The sequence below is a fragment of the Bubalus kerabau genome, chromosome 19, assembly GCF_029407905.1.
Source record: "Bubalus kerabau isolate K-KA32 ecotype Philippines breed swamp buffalo chromosome 19, PCC_UOA_SB_1v2, whole genome shotgun sequence".
Lineage (NCBI taxonomy): Eukaryota > Metazoa > Chordata > Mammalia > Artiodactyla > Bovidae > Bubalus > Bubalus kerabau.
The window spans coordinates 44,935,557-44,957,081 of record NC_073642.1 but is presented as its reverse complement, the minus strand read 5'-3'; the positions used below and the strand labels follow the sequence as shown (position 1 = coordinate 44,957,081).

Sequence of the window (21,525 nt, the reverse complement as noted above, 5' to 3'; positions counted from 1 at the left end):
CACAGTCCAACTCTCACATCCATACATGACCACAGGAAAAACCATAGCCTTGACTAGATGGAGCTTTGTTGGCAAAGTAATGTCTCTGCTTTTGAATATGCTATCTAGGTTGGTCATAACTTTCCTTCTAAGGAGTAAAGAGTCTTTTAATTTCATGGCTGCAGTCACCATCTGCAGTGATTTTGGAGCCCCCCAAAATAAAGTCTGACACTGTTTCTACTGTTTCCCCATCTATTTCCTATGAGGTGATGGGACCAGATGCCATGATCTTCGTTTTCTGAATGTTGAGCTTTAAGCCAACTTTTTCACTCTCCACTTTCACTTTCATCAAGAGCTTTTTAGTTCCTCTTCACTTTCTGCCATAAGAGTGGTGTCATCTGCATATCTGAGGTTATTGATATTTCTCCCGGCAATCTTGATTCCAGCTTGTGCTTCCTCCAGCCCAGCGTTTCTCATGATGTACTCTGCATATAAGTTAAATAAGCAGGGTGACAATATACAGCCTTGACGTACTCCTATTCCTCTTTGGAACCAGTCTGTTGTTCCATGTCCAGTTCTAACTGTTGCTTCCTGACCTGCATATAAGTTTCTCAAGAGGCAGGTCAGGTGGTCTGGTATTCCCATCTCTTTCAGAATATTCCACAGTTTATTGTGATCCACACACTCAAAGGCTTTGGCATAGTCAATAAAGCAGAAATAGATGTTTTTCTGGAACTCTCCTGCTTTTTCGATGATCCAGCAGATGTTGGCAATTTGATCTCTGGTTCCTCTGCCTTTTCTAAAACCAGCTTGAACATCTGGAAGCTCACGATTTGTGTATTGCTGAAGCCTGGCTTGGATAATTTTGAGCATTACTTTCCTAGTGTGTGAGATGAGTGCAATTGTGTGGTAGTTTGAGCATTCTTTGGCATTGCCTTTCTTTGGGATTGGAATGAAAACTGACCTTTCCAGTCCTGTGGCCACTGCTGAGTTTTCCACATTTGCTGGCATATTGAGTGCAGCACTTTCACAGCATCATCTTTCAGGATTTGAAACAGCTCAACTGGAATTCCATCACCTCCACTAGCTTTGTTCATAGTGATGCTTTCTAAGGCCCACTTGACTTCACATTCCAGGATGTCTGGCTCTAGGTGAGTGAGTGATCACACCATCGTGATTTTCTGGGTCATGAAGATCTTTCTTGTACAGTTCTTCTGTGTATTCTTGCCACCTCTTCTTAATATCTTCTGCTTCTGTGAGGTCCATACCATTTCTGTCCTTTATCGAGCTCATCTTTTCATGAAATGTTCCCTTGGTATCTCTAATTTTCTTGAAGAGATCTCTAGTCTTTCCCATTCTGTTGTTTTCCTCTATTTCTTTGCATTGATTGCTGAGGAAGGCTTTCTTATCTCTCCTTGCTATTCTTTGGAACTCTACATTCAAATACTTATATCTTTCCTTTTCTCCTTTGCTTTCCTCTTCTCTTCTTTTCACAGCTATTTGTAAGGCCTCCTCGGGCAGCCATTTTGCTTTTTTTGCATTTCTTTTCCATGGGGATGGTCTTGATCCCTGTCTCCTGTACAATGTCATGAACCTCCATCCACATCTCCAGATCTAATCCCTTAAATCTATTTGTCACTTCCACTGTATAATCATAAGGGATATGATTTAGGTCATACCTGAATGGTCTAGTGGTTTTCCCTACTTTCTTCAATTTAAGTCTGAATTTTGCAATAAGGAGTTCATGATCTCAGCCACAGTCAGCTCCCGGTCTTGTTTTTGCTGACTGTATAGAGCTTCTCCATCTTTGGCTGCAAAGAACGTAATCAATCTGATTTCAGTGTTGACCATCTGGTGATGTCCATGTGTAGAGTTTTCTCTCTTGTTGCTGGAAGAGGGTGTTTGCTATGACCAGTGCGTTCTCTTGGCAAAACTCTATTAGCCTTTGCCCTGCTGCATTCCGTACTCCAAGGCCAAATTTGCCTGTTACTCCAGGTGTTTCTTGACTTCCTACTTTTGCATTCCAGTCCCCTATAATGAAAAGGACATCTTTTTTGGGTGTTAGTTGTAAAAGGCCTTGTAGGTCTTCATAGAATTATTCAACTTCTTCAGCATTACTGGTTGGGGCATAGGCTTGGATTACTGTGATATTGAATGGTTTGCCTTGGAAATGAACAGAGATCATTCTATCATTTTTGAGATAGCATCCAAGTACTGCATTTCGGACTCTCTTGTTGACCATGATGGCTACTCCATTTCTTCTGAGGGATTCCTGCCCACAGTATTAGATACAATGGTCACCTGAGTTAAATTCACCCATTCCAGTCCATTTTAGTTTGCTGATTCCTGGAATGTTGACATTCACTCTCTTGGCTGTCTGACCACTTCCAATTTGCCTTGATTCATGGACCTAACATTCCAGGTTCCTATGCAGTATTGCTCTACAGCACTGGACCTTGCTTCTATCACCAGTCACACCCACAACTGGGTATTGTTTTTGCTTTGGCTCCATCTCTTCATTCTTTCTGAAGTTATTTCTCCACCAATCTCCTGTAGCATATTGGGCACCTACTGACCTGGGGAGTTCCTCTTTCAGTATCCTATCATTTTGCCTTTTCATACTGTTCATGGTGTTCTCAAGGCAAGAATACTGAAGTGGTTTGCCATTCCCTTCTCCAGTGGACCACATTCTGTCAGACCTCTCCACCAACCCATCCATCTTGGGTGGCCCCACAGGGCATGGCTTAGTTTCATTGAGTTAGACAGGCTGTGGTCTGTGTGATCAGATTGGCTAGTTTTCTGTGATTATGGTTTCAGTGTGTCTGCCCTCTGATGCCCTCTCGCAACACCTACCGTCTTACTTGGATGTTGGGTATCTCTTCATGGCTGCTCCAGCAAAGCGCAGCCGCTGCTCCTTGGACATGAGGTTGCTCCTCTTGGCTGCCACCCTTGACCTCGTGTGTGGGGTAGCTCCTTGCGGCCACCGCCCCTGACCTCGGGTGTGGGGTAGCTCCTCTCGACCACTCCTGGGCTGTTGCAGGCTTGCGCTCTCGGTTGCCGCCCCTGACCTCGGGCGTGGGTAGTTCCTCTAGGGCGCGCTTCTGCGCGGTTGGTCGTAGCCAGCGTGCTTCTGTCATTAGTATATAATTCCATCCCAGATCCCTCTATAAAACTGTCTCAGATCTCTGCTTGGATGATTCTTATGTATCTCAGTTTCAAATGTGTCTGTATTGGTTTCCCATTGCTGCTGTAAAAAGACTTTTGCAAACTTAGTGGCTTCAAACAACAGAAATGTATTATTTTACAGTTCTGGAGGTCTGGAGTCCAACACTGGTTTCACTGGGCTAAAATCAGTGTTTCAGCAGGACTGCATTCACTCTGGGAGCTCTAGGGGAGAATCCATTTCTTGCCTTTTCCAGTTTGTGGAGGCTAACTGCATCCCTTGGCTTATAGCCTATTCCATCTTAAAAGTGAGCTCCCATCTTTCTAACATCACATTACTGCAACGCTTACCTTTCCTGCCTCTGTCTTTCACTTAAAAGGAGATCTGTGATTACCTTGGACCCACCCAGACAGTCCAGGATAATTTCATCTCAGAAACCAAAATCACATTTGCAAAGTCCCTTTTGCATGGAAGGTAACATATTCACAAGGCATTAGGGTGTGGACATCTTTGGGGGCTATTATTTTGCCTACTACAATGTCCAAAACCAAATTTGTGATATTCCTCCCTGGTTACCTCTTTCCTTCTCCGATCTTTTCCATCTCAATGATCTGAACCTTAGTCTATACTAGTGCCTCTACTGAAAGCCTAGACATCATCCTATAATACCCCCTCTTACTCATTTCCCACATCCAGTCAGTAAGTTCTGTCATCTCTTCCCCCTAAAAAGTGTCTAAGTCTGCTTAGTTCATCTTATGCCATCAAGTACCCTGGACTAAGATCCTCATTACAGTTTCTTACCCATTTCACTGCTCAGGCCTCCCAACCAATCTCCCTTCCACCAGAAGTGATATAAAAACATACTGGAGTGAAATTCATGAGCAGAAGTTTTACATCCTCTTTAGTATCACATGCAGCGGGGAAGGAGACTCACAGAGAATAAAATGCCAAAGGCATACATTGGATACATTGGAGAGTGCTTCACAGAACACTTCCACAGTCTTACCATGGCTAATCAGCTTCACAGCCATGTGAGTCAGGGACTGTTCTCCTTGTTAGTGAAGTTAAATGACTTAGACTCAGGTTTTGAAACAAGTCTCCTCCTTCTGTTGCCTCCTGCAGTGTTACCTCCTTACCCTGCTCACCGTCATTTCAAATTGTTAAAAGACAGTTCCTCCTCTGACTCCCCTGGTTCTGTCATGGAGCCCCCTCCCTTCTCATCTACCCACCTGCAAATTTACCTTTGACTTCCTCCATCCTCCATCTAGCCAGACACCAAGATAGGTTGTATTTTCTTTCAAAATATATCTGGCCTCTGTTCCCACAGCCCCCACCGTAGCCAGAATGTCCTGTTTTACCTTCCTGCTAAGCCATTTCAGCTGCCCTGTTGCTAGTCTTCATCCTGTGTATCTCTGCAGAAATCGAGTCTGAAAACATCATTTTGTAATGTCACTTTTTGTTGTTGTTGTTTAGTTGCTAAGTCATTTCTGACTCTTTTGCAACCCCATGGACTGTAGCCCACCAGGCTCCTCTGTCCATGGGATTTCCCAGGCAAGACTACTGGAGTGGGGTGCCATTTCCCTTCTCCAAGGGATCTTCCCAACCCAGGGGTTGAACTCGCATCTCCTGCATTGGCAGGTGGATTCTTTACCACTGAGCCACCAGGGAAGCACCTGTAATGTCACTCCTCACGTCAAAATTCTTCAGTAGCTCCTTATTTCCTATCACATTAACCACAAGCCTCTCAATGTAGCTTTAAAGGTCACTATCACCGGACCCCTCCCTGTTGAGTTTGTGTAATTCCTATGGTTGTCCGCTTCGTGGACCACACTGGTTATTCTTTTAGTGTGTGTGTCCCTGTTGACAACTCACTGGAAAAGCCTGCCTTCTCCCTCCTGCCTTTCCAAAACTTGTTCTCCTTAACACCTGACTTAATTCGCTTCACACCTAATGCGTTCACCCATAACCAATCCTCAGGAATCATTCTCCTCTAACTTATATAGTCTCTGAGGACTGAGCAACCAAAAGCCTCATGTGCATATGTTCTCTCTCACATTCCTCTCATCTCCTCCAAACAAACTGCAACCAACCTGAGAGCAAGGTCTAAGTTTCCTATTTTATCTTTGCTATAAGTTAATAATACGTTATTTTCAAACTGATTCCTTTAATTACCCCCAAACTGGAGATATATCTCTGGTCTGAGAATAACTTAGTTCAGTGACTTTCAGTTATTTCAAGCCATTAAGATACTGAACCTGCCTTGAGAATTCAGGGGTTTATATTCATTGATGGGAAAATGATAATAGTGGAAAATCCCAACTGAACCACCCCCAGTTTCTTAAAAGGGACAGAGTGTAAATAACCAGTGTAAACTACACACAGCTATCATGATCTTTCATGGACTATTCAGTGAGGGTTTCTTTGTATGTCAAGTGTAGCATGAGACTATATAAAGTTAGAGAAGATAGAAGAAATTGAAAGAGGACCTGGAACCTGCCCCCCGCTTCAATCTCAGGGAATTTAGCAGTTTAGTGTGTAGAACATGGTCTAATGATCAAATGAAGACAAGCATAAAAGGGAGGGGTAGGAGAGCAGTGTCAAAGGACAATCTTTTGATCAAGAAAATAAGTGGATAATTTATAGGCCAAATTGTTAACTCTGAAGAGAGTTGTCATGACACTGTTTTGCAAACAGTTAACAGCACCATCAAAACCAACATTAAAGGAGGCAAATCCATACCCAGAGTGCCTGAGTGTGAGAGCATTCACTCTGAGATGTGTCCTGTAGAGACAGCTCTTGACAAACACATATTCCAACACATTATCAGTTTACTAATTTTGAAACTCAGTTCTGCAGTCTGGTCAAATAAGGGTTTTCCAGGTCTTTGTAGTAAAAAGAGACAGCTTTCTTATCCATACAGTGATTCTCCATCCCTTCACAAACACGTTACAGAATGTCACTAGCTATTTGTACCCTAAATGTGAAACAAGGAATTCCCCAGATAATTTTTAAATTCTGGGGCAATTACTACATAGAGTTTTAAGAGCCAGAAGGAAGAATCAACCTGCCAGGCAACTATTAGGGATAGAATTGCTTCTGCTCCAAAGTGGAGTAACTTCTGGAGTAACTTCTAAAGTAGTTAATTACTTGTCAGATCATGCTGTGGTGTCACATGACCTGAAGAGAAAAGCACAGCCATCCAAACCTAAGGAGGTGGAATAGCAGGAAAGTCACGATTTCTCGTATCTTTTAGATTGTGTCTAATGGAACTGGCTTAAAAGTCAAAGAATCAAAAAGCATTTTTTGTTTTGCCAAAACAGTGTTGAACACAAAAAATTTTCCCCTTTAAATAGATTAGTTGTTTAAGTGAGTCAACTGATGATTGTTAGGTCATTATAAAGATTTGGAATTAACAGATATACACTATTATATGTAAAATAGGTAAACAACAAGGACCTACTGTATAGCACAGGCAACTGTATTGAATATCTCGTAATAACCTATAATGGAAAAGAATCTGAAAAGAATATATATCTGTAATGGTGAATTACTTTGCATATACCTGAGACATTGTAAATCAACTGCAGTTCAATTAAAAAAAAAAAGATATAACTGAAATTGAAGCTGCTTATCAAAGACTCAAAAGCTAAATATTTTGGATGAATATTGCCACTTTAACAATGAACTAAATTTTCTTGGTGAAAAGTGGGGAAATATAGAATCCCAGCATTCATTTCACTTCAGAAGTACCTAATGGGAGATGAAGGACACGCTGGTGTTAATGAAAAGACCAGGAACAGGGATGGGACATGGGCACAGCTATTGCCATTTCACCCTTTTCAGCCCCAAGGCAATCACCACTTATCAGTCATGGCACTCTTAACTCCACCAGCCTTGGACCTGGCTTCAGAAACCTCATCTTGGTGTGTCGGGTGGCCACTATTGGTCAAGTGGGACTGGATCTCGAGATAAAATATATTTGCAACATATGATTTAAAAGGAAAATAAACTCAGAAAAAAAAAGAATCCAGAAATATACATTTCATTCTCAGAGTTTGTCAATGTCTGTGAAACTTGGGGGGAAAAAACCCTCTTGGTTCTTCAAACCTATTTGGTTCACTGACACCATTTCAGTCTCAGTTTCAGTCTCAGGATGCCTTATCAAAATATTAAAGGTGGAGAGCTAAATTCACCCTGTCTTCATGTTGATGGATTAGGAAATTGCATCAGGCTTGAGCCACATCAAGCTTAGTGCTCAAGCTTCCTTCCTCTGTCATTCTCCATCTCGTGCTGCCCCTCCAGTGACATGCTGGACTCAGCACATCTTCATTGTCTCAGTTGTATCATCTATGTGTTTATATACAGACTTAAATGGATTATTAACTAAAATAGTACTGTGTGAAAAGGACTCACTACTAAACTAGCTATTTTATCAATCTGTAAAACTCTAATCACAACTTCAGATGTTAATGGTCAGAACATACATGACCTAATTGCTGATTTTTGAAAAATGTCTCATATGCTTCTAAGAATAAATGCAAATCTAAAACAGATGGAAAGAAATTGAATGAGATTTCACAACTAATACCAGTTTGTATAGATTCAAAACACAGAAGAGTTGATTAAATGATTTATGACAATTTCCTAGAATTTCAGCATTTCCTGTGCTTACTTAAATTCCTAACTAAAAAGGAAGGCTCACTAGTATTTTTTTAAGGGTTCAGAAAAGTAGTATTTAAGGTTCTTTCCAGGACTTACTAGGAGGCAGAACACAGACCTCTTCTCAGCCTTCCCTTCACTAAGGACATGGCCCTGGCCTCACCTTTGACTTCTTCCCTTTTTGTGAGTCATGTAAGTTGACTTTTCCTCTTTATGTGAAAAGTAAAAATAATACTAACCCTTTGTCACGTACATAAGAGGTCAGTTACTTTAAACCAGTGGTTCTCAACTGTGGCCGCTGGTTAAAATCATCTGCTTTTAATGTTCCCAATACAGATCAGTTGAATCAGAATCTCTGAGGCTGGAAGCCAGGCATTTCTAGTTTCTAGAACTCCCCCGTGTTTCCAGTGTGAACTCATGTTTGCCAACCACTGCCTTGAACCAAAAGGATGAAGTGTTACTGCAGGGGCATCATAGATCCGATGAAGGAGAAGCCCCAGCTGCAGTTCAGAGATCCTCAGAGCCACCCCGGCATTGTTTTACTGTTTCCGCCGCACATCACTGGAAATGTAGCATCCTTCTTCAGAGTGTAACCAGGAAAGGAAATCAGAAGCAGTCTCAGGCTGGAGTCATAGATGGATAGATCCCAAAGTTTTGAAACTGGCAAGTATTAGCTTGCAAGGTTCAACTGTGCAATGTGTCAACTTTTCCTCTGGTCTTTACATTTAGTGACATCGTGTTGCTAGCTTGAAGTTGGCCATGGTGGGAGTATTTATACCATGGAAATCGCTAAACCTTATTAATCATGGCTTGTTATCCCCTACAGAGTTTGTGGTTAAATTTATCAGCACAAAGCTGAATGGGTCTTTAGTCCCTGAACCTGGTCAAACTTGAAAGAGGGAAACTTAAAATCACCCTTGGTTCATTAGCAAAGCTGAGCTTATATACTATTGTTTGTCTAACTCCTGGCAAATAAGGAAGGCGAATTAAGTCACATAAAAATTCAGGGTTTGCTGTCATTTGGATTCTGGCAGCTTCACAGGTAATAGGAGATGATGAAAAGAATTTAATATGGACTGATAACATCCCTTTTCCTTATCACTATTGCCTAGGCACCTGTCTGTTATTTCTTTGGGTAGAGAACCAAATTAAAGGAAAGATGAGAATGTTCTTGCAGTGGCTGAGTTATAGTATAAACTGTTCTAATACAGGGACTTCAAAGCTTAGTGGCTTACGCAAGAAAGAACTTGATCATGGAAATTTCCGAAGGTAGATGATCCAAGGCTGTTATGGGAGCGTTCATCTCTGACTACTCCCAGCTCCTGTCATCACATCTGCATACCAAATACTCGGAAGGGGAGGAATACAGTGGAGGGAGGGGAGCACATACCTTTCCCTTTAAGGACACAAGTAGGAATGACTTACGTCATTACCACTCATATCCCATTGAGCCGAACTTAGTCTTAATGGTGCATCTAACTGTTCCAGAGGCTGAAATTAGTCCTCACTAGGCTGTGTGCCCAGCACAAAATTGACTACTGAAAGAAGGCGGCAAGAGGGAGTATTAATGGATATTGATGTACTTTGCCACCCCATACTTCTCATTTAAATGCAGATGTGTATGTTGTCATGGCTGTAGGTGGAGGCTTAACAGAGCAATGCTTTTTATTGACTACAATTTCTTCTCAGTTTTCAAGTCCTGACTTTCCCAGGAGTTTCCTCTCTTAGAAAATATTCTCTCAGAAAATTCACTGGAAATAACAATGTACACATGTGAAAACATTTGTTATAAAATTTGATGATAGACCTTCTAATGTAGTATTTTACTTGATATATTTTTGGCCTAAATAATTCTTTCAAAGACTATCTTATTAGTACTTATGAAAACACATGGAGTGTTTTCACAATAACAAAGTATAAAACTGTAGACCATTAACATCACTAATTGTAAATAAATAGTAATTTATTGTAATTTACAGTCTTTCCTTCTGCAATCTATTTTACACTCATCATGCTAATCTATCCTTTTTTATTGAAAAATACCTTATGTATGTTATTATATTAGTTTCAGGTGTACAACATAGTGATTCCACATTTAAATACACTGTGAAATGATCACCACATTGTCTGGTAACCATCTGTCCTCATAAAAAATTATTATGGCATTAATGGCCATATCCCTTAAGCTATATAATATATCCCTGTGACTTATAACTGAAAATTTGTCTCTTAATCTCCCCACCTGTTTTTCTCCTCTCCCTGCCCTAGGGCAACCACCTGTTTGTTCTCTATATCTATGACTCTGTATCTGTTTAGTTATGTTTGTTCATTTACTTTATTTTTTTACATTCCCATATAAGTGAACTCATACAGTATTTGTCTTTCCCTGTTTGACTTATTTCACTTACCATAATACCATCAAAATCCATCTATATTGTCACAAATGGCAAGATGTCCCTTTTTTTTATGACTGAGTAATATTCTTTTCTTTTCTATTTATCTTCTTTATCCACTCATCTATCAGTGGGTATTTAGGTTGTTTTAATATCTTGGCTATTGTAAATAATGTGGCCGTGAACATCAGGGTGTGCATGTCTTTTCAAATTAGTGTTTTCCTTTTCTTCAAATAAATACACAGGAGGAAAGCTGCTGGATCATATGGTAGTTCTATTTTTAATTTTTTGAGGAACATCCGTACAGTTTTCCATGGTGGCTATACCAGTTCACCTTCCCACCAACAGTTCACATCCATGCCAACACTTGTTATTTGCTGTCTTTTTTATAATAGCCATTCTGACAGGTGTGAAGTGGTATCTCATTGTGGTTTGATGCAAATAACCAAGGGCAATGATCATTTTCCTGTTGACCAATGATATCGAGGCTCTTTCCATGTGTCTGTTGGGCATCTGTATGTCTTCTTTGGAAAAATGTCTATTCAGAGTCTCTGCTTGTTTTTTAATTGAGCTGTATGGTTTTTGTTATTGAGTTCTATGAGCTCTTTATATATATTGGATATTAACCCCTCGATGAATACATGATTTGTAAATATCTTCTTCCATTCAGTAGGTTATCTTTTCCTTTTGGTGATGGTTTTCACTGTGCAGAGGCTTTTTAGTTTGATGTAATTTAATCTGTTTATTTTTGCTTTTGTTTCCCTTGCCTTGGGAATCAGATCCACAGAAACATCACTAAGGCTGACATTTTCTTATTGCCCATGTTTTCTTCTAGGAATTTTATGTCTTCAGGTCCTACATTCAAATCTTTAATCCATTACGAGTTAAATGTTTGTTCTTTTACATGTAGCTGTCCAGTTTTCCCAACACCGTTTGTTGAAGAAATTGTCCTTTCTCCACTGTATATCCTTTACTCCTTTGTCATAGATTAATTGTCCATATGTGGGGGGGTTAATATCTGGGCTCCCAAATTTGTTCCATTGACCTGATTCTCCTGCTTTGCAGGCAGATTCTTTACTGTCTGAGCCACCTCCACTGATCTATGTGTCTGTTATTAGGCTAGTACCTATTGTGCTATTAACTAGTATCTTTGTGTCTGTTGTGTTTTGCTTACTACAACTTTGTATTAAAAATATAACTTGAAATCAGGCAACGTGAGCCCTCCAGCTTTATTCTTCCTTTTCAAGATTCTTTTGGCTCTTCTCACTAATCTTTCTTTAAAATCACCTCTGTCATAGCACTCTCTTGCTATTACCTGTTTTTTAAAGTCAAAATGATTTTGCTTGGCATCTATGTGTGTTTGCTGGAGCCCTAACTAAGTATTATCTACAAAGGAAAACAGAAGATGAATCAGAAACTTAGGAGACGTGGATTCTAGTTCTTCTGCTTTCTAGTTGGGTGACATTGGACTCACCCACATTCTTACTCTGGGTAGAGCTGACTTTGAGGCTAAGATACAAGATAGATTAGACTAGCTAGGAAAAGAGCTCTCTTTAAAGCAGTTGTGGAGAGCAGCTTCTCAAATGATTCTCAATAATTTCTACCTTCTGGTATATACCCCTTGTCTAATCCACTCCCCTGCACCTAAGGACTTGCTTCTAACAAAAAAGAAAAAAAAAAATACAGCAGCAGTGAAGGGATGTCATTTCTTAGATTAGATTACTGAAGACTGATTGCTTGCTCATATTCTCTCTCTGGCTTTCCTTGCTTTCTCTCTGATGAAGCAAGGTGTCATGTTGGGAGAGGCTCTGTGAAGCGGCCCCATGTGGTAAGGAACCAAGGGCAGCCACCAGGCAGATGCCAGCTTCTGAGTAGCTCCATAAAAAGGCCTACATGACAAAGAACTGATACCTCTAGTCAACCATCAGTGGGATCTGAGGCCTGTTGGGCTCCATAGGAGAGAGCCTGGAAGCAGATCCTCTCCCATTTGAGCCTTGAGGTGTCTAGAGTCCCAGTTCACACCTCGATTGCATCTTCATGAGACACTCTGAGCCAGGGGACACCACTAAGCTGTGTCCTGGTTCTCAACCTCTAGAAACTGTGTAGTAATGAAAGCATTGATGTTTAAGGCTGCTAAGTGCTAGAATAATTTGTTATCCAGAGATAGATAATATAGCTGGTGGCTCAAAAGGTAAAAGAATCTGCCTGCAATGCAGGAGACCCAGGTTTGATCCCTGGGTCGGGAAGATCGTCTGGAGAAGGCGATGGCAACCCATTCCAATATTCTTGCCTGGAGAATCCCATGGACAGAGGCAGGCTAGAGTCCACAGGGTCACAAAGGATCGGACATGACTGAGCGACTAACACTGTCAAAGACCTGGTGTCATTTGAAAAGGAAGGGAAATTAGGGGCAAATTACTGAGAATTTAAAGCTAGTAAAGTTGACAATGTGACTATGAAACTGTAACTTTGAAAGTTTGAAATTATTCATTTACTCACAGATGCACCAAGTAAAGAAAAACTAAAGAAATAAAAATACCAGTAAGTGTTGGTCCAGAGACTTAGATTAATTCTTACCCTGAAGCATTCAGAGGACTGTGCTTGGTCTTCCAGAGAATGACTACTGTTTTGGCATAATGTGTAGGACTATGTTTTCATGAATTGGGGATAATAGATCTGAAGAAAACATTGTTATACAGACCAGAAATGACTAGTTTCAACCAATTTCCTAATAATTGTGATGAAAAAGAAAAGGCACCTTATTTTTATGAGTGTTAGAGAGCTGTGGTGTCTAGTACTGTATCCACTAGCCACTTGTGATTACTTAAATATAAATTAAGAGTAATTAAGATTACATACAATTTAAAATATAGTTCCCCACCCTCCCCAGCCACATTTCTGGCATTCAGTAGCCTCAGAGCCAGTGCACAGTACTGGGTGGTGCTGGTAAGAACATTTCCAATGTTGCCAAAGCTTCCATTGGGCTGTTGTAAAGTGTTTTCATAAGTCCTGACACCAATCCTTCTGAAGTTTGTTTCACTGTTGTTCTCTTCATGTGTGGTTAACTAGTATAAAATGTCAAGTGCTCCTGGATATCCCCAAGGGGTCAACCTAAAGGTCTTCTGGACACATTGCAGAGGACCAAAACCCAACAGGGAGAATCCATGTTCCAAAAAGTGTTAGAAGGCTAGTACCAAAAAATCAACTACAAAGACCCTGTCTTAAGGTGAACCATGAGAACCACCACTTCTGATGTGGACTCCCAGACATAGCTCCCTTCATCACCCTGGGCTGCAGCTTCCCTACTATCAAATGAGAGCAGAGGGCCAAGCAATCTTTTTAAGCTCCGTCAGGCTCTAGACTCAATGACTCTGTGTATTACTCTGATGAAAAAACTATTGCTTGCCTGAATTATTGACTCATAAATGCAGCATGCATGTCCTGTGACTGGTTTAAAACCACCCCCCACAGGGTTTCTTTCAGTATGGGTCTCCTTCCTTCTCCCTAGATGACATCAGGACACAGGAAGGGGCTAGAGGAAGAGAAGTGGGACTGTACCTGGGGACTTCTGCCATCTTCCCCTGAAGACCAGGCCATTCCTGACCTCCAGTTCCCCGGTAGCTCAGCTGATAAAGAATCTGCCTACAATGCAGGAGACCTGAATTAGATCCCCGGGTTGGGAAGATCCCCTGGTGGAGGACATGGCAACCCACTCCAATATTCTTGCTTGGAGAATCCCCATGGACAGAGGAGCCTGACAGGCTACATACAGTTCATGGAGTTGAAGAGTCAGACACGACGGAGTGACTAAGCACACACAGTCCTTGTACATCCGTTACGGGTTGTGTGGGAGTTTCTTCCACACCACACAGCCACTGCCGGGAGTCCAGTTTGGTGGTCTTTCAGAGAATCTCAACCTAACAGTATTTTGCCACCATTTTTACAACCCTGTGGTTATTTCATGTTATTGTGGGGCTAAGATGCTTGATAACTTCCTGACCTACTATTTTCTGGAGAACACTGGATTCTCCCAAATTTATCTGCTCACTCCTAGTTCTTCCTATACCCATTGGCTCTTGGATCTGTATGTCTGCCCCAGGGTAGGGGTGGAGGGGACCTCCCACATTCACAGCTGACCTCTTACCCTTTACATCACTTTAACATCTGACCTCCTGACTTCACCACTTCTTTCCTTCCTTTACCTTTTTGTCTAACCCAAAGTGCCTGTCCATCCTATCCTGCCTCTCTACACTGGCTTTTAGCAAACTTTTTCCTCTAATACTTTCAAAAGAGTTCTGAGAAACTTGAACATTTTTAGCTTTATATCTAAATTTCTTTTATTATAAGTTTGATAATAGCAAAAGATGTAATCTCTGGTGTATTTTACTTACATACTCTAAAATGTACTTTTATGTCAAAACCTTAGAACATTAGATTTTGCTCATTTACTATCTGGAAGACATTCATGCAGAACCTAACTGGCAAAATCAGTTTTTGTTGTTTAGCCAATAAGCCAGATCATCCATACTTCTGTCAGAACAAGTCTTGATTTTATTTCTCAATTTAAGTCAGTGTTTCAGTATACATCCTCATGGCAACCATATCACTTCTGAATTCTAATACATAGATGCAAATAGATGAGGCAGTGAGCTGTCTGTGACTCTACAGTCTGGATGAAATAAGACTCAGTGACCCTCAGGATTTTACTGTGAATTCACCTGACCCTACTCTCAAAGAACTCTCCTTTGGGGCATGCATTCTCCAACTGTCCAGTCATTTGGTGACCTAGAGAGTTTTTCATCCTGAGGCAATAAACTATTTTAGGATTCTAGATGGTGAAAGGTATGATTTTCTTTTGTAAAGGAGGAGAACAATTTGAAAAGGCAGGTTAATCTGCCAATTCTAAAGGCAGGTTCATTTTAGGAAAGAAATCACTTGGAAGTTGACAGTTTCCAAAACTGTTCCCTTAAAATTCTTCCCTTAGTCTCCATGGCCCCCCACTCCAGGGGTGCACACAGGCCAGTGTAAAGACCACAGCTTACCAGTAAAGCTCTGTGCTCAGACCCCCAGCTTTGCTCTTACATGGGTGTTGAAAAAGGAAAGTTTTAGAATTTAGGTAAGATCATTTTTCCTCTTAATAAAACCTGGAATTATCTTGCTGTGCACTTAAGTTTGGTTTGACTGTCTAAGCTGAGTAATGACTTTGTTCTAGTTGAATATTCAGCCTTTCCCAGAAGTACTCAAGCCTATTGATTTCAATGAGTGAGGGGTCATAGGACAACATTACTTATGAGAAATGAAAATTACTTTGGTTTGATATTTCAAGGGTATTATCTTTCCTTTATTTTTCATTTGGAACACAGATCAAACTGACTCTGCCTTGGTACAGAGTAGGATCAAAGGAATGTGACATACAGGAGCAGATTTTGAGTTTCTAGGAGGCAAAAAGAGAGCTGAGAAATCATGCCTCATGTGACCCAGATGTCTCAGAGGCTCTGCCTGTGGAGTGAGGTTGACTTGTCCTCGTCTCTCCATTCCCACCAGGTTCATGTCCCAAGGTGTGCCCAAGAGTTCACTGAGTTCCTTTCTCATGGTTATTGCTGACTCACTGTGCCTGCTTTCAGTTCTGCTGTCTGTTTTGCAGCATGTGAATTCAGATGCATAACTCACTCTTTGATTTTCACAAACAAATTAAAGTGAGAGAAGGCAAAACACAAGAGACAAGCTGTTGACATCACAGGAAAATGACCCAATAAAGGGTCCCATGGTGTACTAGGTGGAAGGACCTCCAGTCAGCCCCTCTCAAGGTGGGGGTGGTGGCCCCAACCTCTCTCCATCTTTGCAAGTGCCCTCTCTCCTCACCTTTCTCTGTAAACTTCTTCCTACTCCTTTTAGGGAGAACACGTGGTATTCTCCGTGCCTCACATAGAGCATGAGGATACAGCCATGTTCTTTGAATCTCACCGTACCCTAGTGCCCCAAAGGGGTCCATCTTTCTCTAAATTCTATTCCCTTTCTAAACAGAGGAAATGGATCATTGGCTGTTAGAAACCTCCAGAAAAGATCCCGGCACTGGTGGTAGGAGTGGGTACCAGTGCGAGTTAGACTAGGGAAGCCTCTACTGTCCCTTCTACATCAAACTTCTTTGATTCTACCATTCAGATGTAGAGAGATTTTTCAAAATGAACACTACTACTATTGGTTGTAAATATGAAGATAGCATGTACGCATTGTGAAAAACAAGACGAAGTGAGATAATACAAAAGTATAGAAATTCAAATAATTCACCCATCACCCAAAGAAAAGCATTGCCATTTATATTTTGACAATCATCATTTGAATTTTCAGATTCACACAGAATTTATTTATTTTCATACTTATGTTACAAACATGGGATTGACACTTTGTGCCAGAAACTAACACAATATTGTAAATCAACTATACTTCAATTTTTTAAAAAGTGAGATTAGAAAAAAATCTTCCTTTTTTTCCTCTTTCATATATTTATACAAGTTTAAAATGAGTTCATGGTATCTTCTCAATTTTTGGCCAAGAGTAAAAAAAATGCATTTAAACTTCAGAACGTGCCTATGTAAACAGAAAACTGACTCAAACAATAATTGGGGCAGATGCCTGAGAACCAAAGGGCTTGGAAAGTCAGGAACATCTGAAAGACTCTTCAGCCAATTTATGAACTTGGTGCAGTGGTACCTCCTGGCTGACACATTTACACCAGAGATGTGGTTGCATCTAACTGGCACTTGTCCCTTCTGTTACAATTATAAACCTGCATCATCATTTTTAATAGCTACATAGAATCCTATAACTTAACCAACATCCTGTTTTGGGACATTGAGATTGTTTCCAGTTTGTAGACAATGTTGCAATTAACTATTCTAGCATAGACATCTTGTAACAAATATTTTAAATGTTTCTCATCCCTGAAAATTTTTGAGAGTAACAATTTTACTACACATTTTACACTTATGGAAGTCTGTTTTCCTGCACATTCTTAAGTTTTTTAAGACGTACTGTGTTTTGGGAGAAGGCAATGGCACCCCACTCCAGTACTCTTGCCTGGAAAATCCCATGAATGGAGGAGCCTGGTGGGCTGCAGTCCATGGGGTCGCGACTGAGCGACTTCACTTTCACTTTCCACTTTCATGCATTGGAGAAGGAAATGGCAACCCACTCCAGTGTTCTTGCCTGGAGAATCCCAGGGACGGGGGAGCCTGGTGGGCTGCCGTCTGTGGGTCGCACAGAGTCGGACACGACTGAAGCGACTTAGCAGCAGCAGCAGTGCTCTCGTTTTAGAAAATGATGGTGATCAAAACAATACCATGTTATCGCATTGTGTGGTTATGGCAGTTCTTTAAAAATTCAAATAAAGGCTTTTTTGCATATATTCCATATATTATATCCTGTTAAAAATATTCCCTATGATTATTATTGGTAAAACTCACAAGGATAATTTTTTTTTTTTACTAATTTGAAGCTCATTCTACCACTCTAGAGAATTTGGAATAAACTTCCTCTCCTATAGGGAAATCCAATTTACATGAAGTTACATGTCTACAAGGAAACAGCTGGCCTGTGATCCAAATGACTGTAGTAAAGCTGATATGATATTTAACAATAAAGTTTTCTCAAATCATATTGATCTTCAAAAATTCTACCTAGAAAAAAAATTTGCAAGTGTCCTGAAATGAGTCCTACAAGATTTCCTCTGTTCGGAAAGGAGAATTCTCTTTGTTAATGCATTTGAGTTGATTAATCTGAGTTTGTGGGATGACCTAGAGGCTGTAACAGGTCTAACGTAACAGCTAGTTATAAATAGCTTTCTTGTTAAAGTATCAGAAATCAGTTCACACTCTGAAGCTAAAATGGGAAATGTGTTATGGAAATATGGAGGTGTCTTGTCAATGGCGTCCTGGGGTTCTTGACACAAAGACCTAGAAAGCTGGGCAACCGCTGTCACTAGGGATGCTCTCTGCTTCTTCTTGAGCATCAGCTCTTTCTTTCCCTGCGTGCTGGTCTCCTGGTCCTCTGCTATGGGAGAGGCTCGCCCCTACCCTTTTCACCAGCTCTCTGGAGAAGAAAAGTCAATGACTCTTTTGCTGTCTTTCTCCCAATTGTTAGAAAAGGAGATTCTGACTGGCCCAGCCTGGGTCAGATGACTGTCATGACCCAACTGACTATGGCCAGAAATCAGGAACACACTGCTCAAAATGGGAGCTCAAGGGGCCTCTGTGAGCTGGGAACATGCTCAGAAGAGTTCCTTGAGAGAATGAAGCTTGAGAGAGGCGAGACTGAGAGAGAGAAAGTTGACAGCCATTAGATTCTAGATGTTGATTAGACATGTGGGAATAGATGAGACCAGGCAAGGAGGGAAGGAATTCTGAAGAATGTCACTTGAAGGCTGAGTCAAGGAAGAGGAGCCATTTCTCTCAAACTGACCCTGACATGTCAGGGAGAACTCCAGGAATGTGTCAAGAACTGGCAAAGGCAGTTTCTGGCTGCCTTTCCTTTTTGGAATTTATCAGGTTTGCTGCTTGTTTCTCTCAAGGGATTTTCTAGCTCTTTTGTCTGTACCCCTTCCCACCTGTGGGCTCTGTGAATTTTTCACCTTGATTGATGATGACTCAGTTACACTTCCTCATCTGGGGCTCCTCCACACAGGGATGGATCCAGGTTTAGATGGAACCTTGAAGTCCACAGAATAGTGGGGACCATCTTTACAAAACCATAAATTTTGTAGGAAGTATGAAGTTATAAATACAAAATAAGTTACAAGAACAAATATTTATTTAGAATGAGAAAAGAATTGACAATTACAATATTTTTAGGTTAACTACCACAGATATCACAAAATCTAGAAGGTCATATAATTTAAAAAATTAATTCTTTTAAATGCCTCTAGAATACGTTTCCTCTAAATTTTTGATATGATAGATTTTAATCACTCCTGAATATTCATTGGAAGAGGATTGATGCTGAAGTTGAAACTCCAGTACTTCGGCCACCTGATGCAAAGAACTAACTCACTGGAAAAGATCCTGATGCTGGAAAAGATTGAAGGCAGGAGGAAAAGGGGACAACAGAGGATGAGAAGGTTGGATGGCATCACCGACTCAATGGACATGACTTTGAGTACACTCCGGGAGTTGGTGATGGACGGGGAGGCCTGGCGTGCTGCAGTCTGTGGGGTCACAAAGAGTCGGACATGACTGACTGACTGAACTGAACTGAATGTGACAATGTTTTTGTGATAATCATTTTCCATAGAATAAATAGAAAGGTAATTCACTCTTTTCCTCTGCTGCTGCTGCTAAGTCGCTTCAGTCATGTCCGACTCTGTGCGACCCCATAGACGGCAGCCCACCAGGCTCCCCCGTCCCTGGGATTCTCCAGGCAAGAACACTGGAGTGGGTTGCCATTTCCTTCTCCAATGCATGAAAGTGAAAAGTGAAAGTCAAGTCGCTCAGTCGTGTCCGACTCTTCACGACCCCATGGACTGCAGCCCACCAGGCTCCTCCACTCATGGGATTTTCCAGGCAAGAGTACTGGAGTGGGGTGCCATTGCCTTCTCTACTAGTACAGTTTAAACTTTCAAAAATTGATAGTTCAGAAAGTTTTTTTCCAGCATCACAAACATTATTGATAATGCCATGTAAGTGTTTAAGGTTGATGTTGAACCTAGAGAAACCGTCAGATTTCTTTTCTATATGAGCTATATATACAGTTCAGCCAGACTAGCTTCTGGCCCTCAGAGTTTCAAACCTGCTTCTCCTTTAAACACAGGCATCCGGTGCTGGGCTCGGTAAGATGCCTTCGTCCTGTAGGACAGCTGCTGGCTCAGCTCTTTAGGGTCAGAACCCCTCACATTGGAGATGGGGAGATGGGAGATGGCTGGGGAAGAAGAGTGGTCATTTTTGTTGTTGTTGTTGTTTGTGTTGTGCAGCTTGCAAGGTCTGAGTTCCACAAGCAGGGATCGAACCTGGACCCCCAGAAATAGATGCACTGAGTCCTAAACCACTGGACCACCAGGGAATTCCCAGGAGGGTGATCTTGAATAGCAATTCACTGGGGTGGGGGAGAGAGAGGTGAAGGTGTGTCTTAAAGTAGGTAAGTCCAAAGAGGAGATGACAGGAAGTTGAGGGAGTTCCTGCTAATGACTTCAGATTTACCATGAGACAGAGTTGGCTACGAGGAGGAGGAAGAGAATTTGGAATTCCATTTTAATTGGGTATTCTGTATTTTGTCTTACAGTCCTAGGTGGGGCCTTAAGAGGAAAGTGAAGTTCTGGAACAGTCATTGAGAAGATGAGAAAGCTGACCAAAGATTAATACAAGGAAGGTCCAATTGAGATTAGAAATCAGAAAATTCCTGCCAGTGGTGTTGGGGTGTTTCTCTAATGGGGCTCAGATGTTCAGGTACATTGGTATGCACACAGCCTGTGATTACAGAAACAAGGTTTAAAATATATGGTAAAAGATGGGATTCAGCTAGGTTTCTCTCTCTCTTTTTTAATGCTCACTATTTGTGCTTTCAATAAAACCTAGGCAGCAGAAATTTTAAAAAGAAAGATGTACTGATTATAGATTGGTATCCAAATCACAGAATGTGTTAACATAAGAATATTTTATTCTATGCTTCCCAAACATGCCATAATATATTCACCCGAAGCAATAAATCCAAAGCTGCACAAGCAAATTATAAACAAATGATAGAAGCTGAAGTTTCCTCTCAAAACAGGCTAAAGAACAGATAATTTAGAAAGAACAGATTTTATTGGAACGTCAATAGTTTTCATGACACAGATACTTAAACTACTCGTTTTCAACATACCCATATAAAGAAAATTATAAAAGGATTTTTGTGTGTGTGTGTTTTTTTAAAGTATAATTTGACAGATGGAGTCTTTTTATGGGATCAGTAGAAGTGATAAAATTGAATAAATTACCAAGACTTTATCTCCATTTCTGTAATTCTCCCTAAAGATTTAGAGATGGCAGATTGAATCAACTGGGAAATAAATTTGCATGTTTATAACATGTCTAAAACAGAAATTAAAGACAAAAACTTCTAACTTGTTTTCAAGAGTGGTTTGTCTTAAGGAAACCTGCTTGCATGAGATATCACACATTCCTTAACCAAGTATCAAGGCTCATTGAAAGGACCTTTGCCACCAAAGTTCCAAACCTCTGGGTTCAGTGAACTGTCTATTATTAAAATCAGTGTCAAAGGACAGATAATAATAATTGTGAGCTAAAAAAATTGGAGCAACTCAAAAAATGTACTAGATTCTAGGTAATTTTATACATGAGGCAA

The 21,525-nt window shown here is 40.8% G+C and overlaps 1 protein-coding gene across 2 annotated transcripts in view; it reads left to right on the top strand.

Annotated features, from left to right (window-relative positions):
* Positions 1 to 21,287, top strand: part of SPTSSA (serine palmitoyltransferase small subunit A) — a 459,057-nt gene extending 437,770 nt beyond the window's left edge. The window contains exon 3 of one of the 2 annotated variants that reach the window (XR_008705303.1): positions 20,464 to 21,287. The gene's annotated coding sequence lies outside the window, so the exon portion shown is untranslated. The remainder of the gene's footprint in view (positions 1 to 20,463) is intronic. The other variant, XR_008705304.1, reaches the window with a different exon arrangement.
* The last annotated feature ends 238 nt before the right edge of the window (positions 21,288 to 21,525 follow it).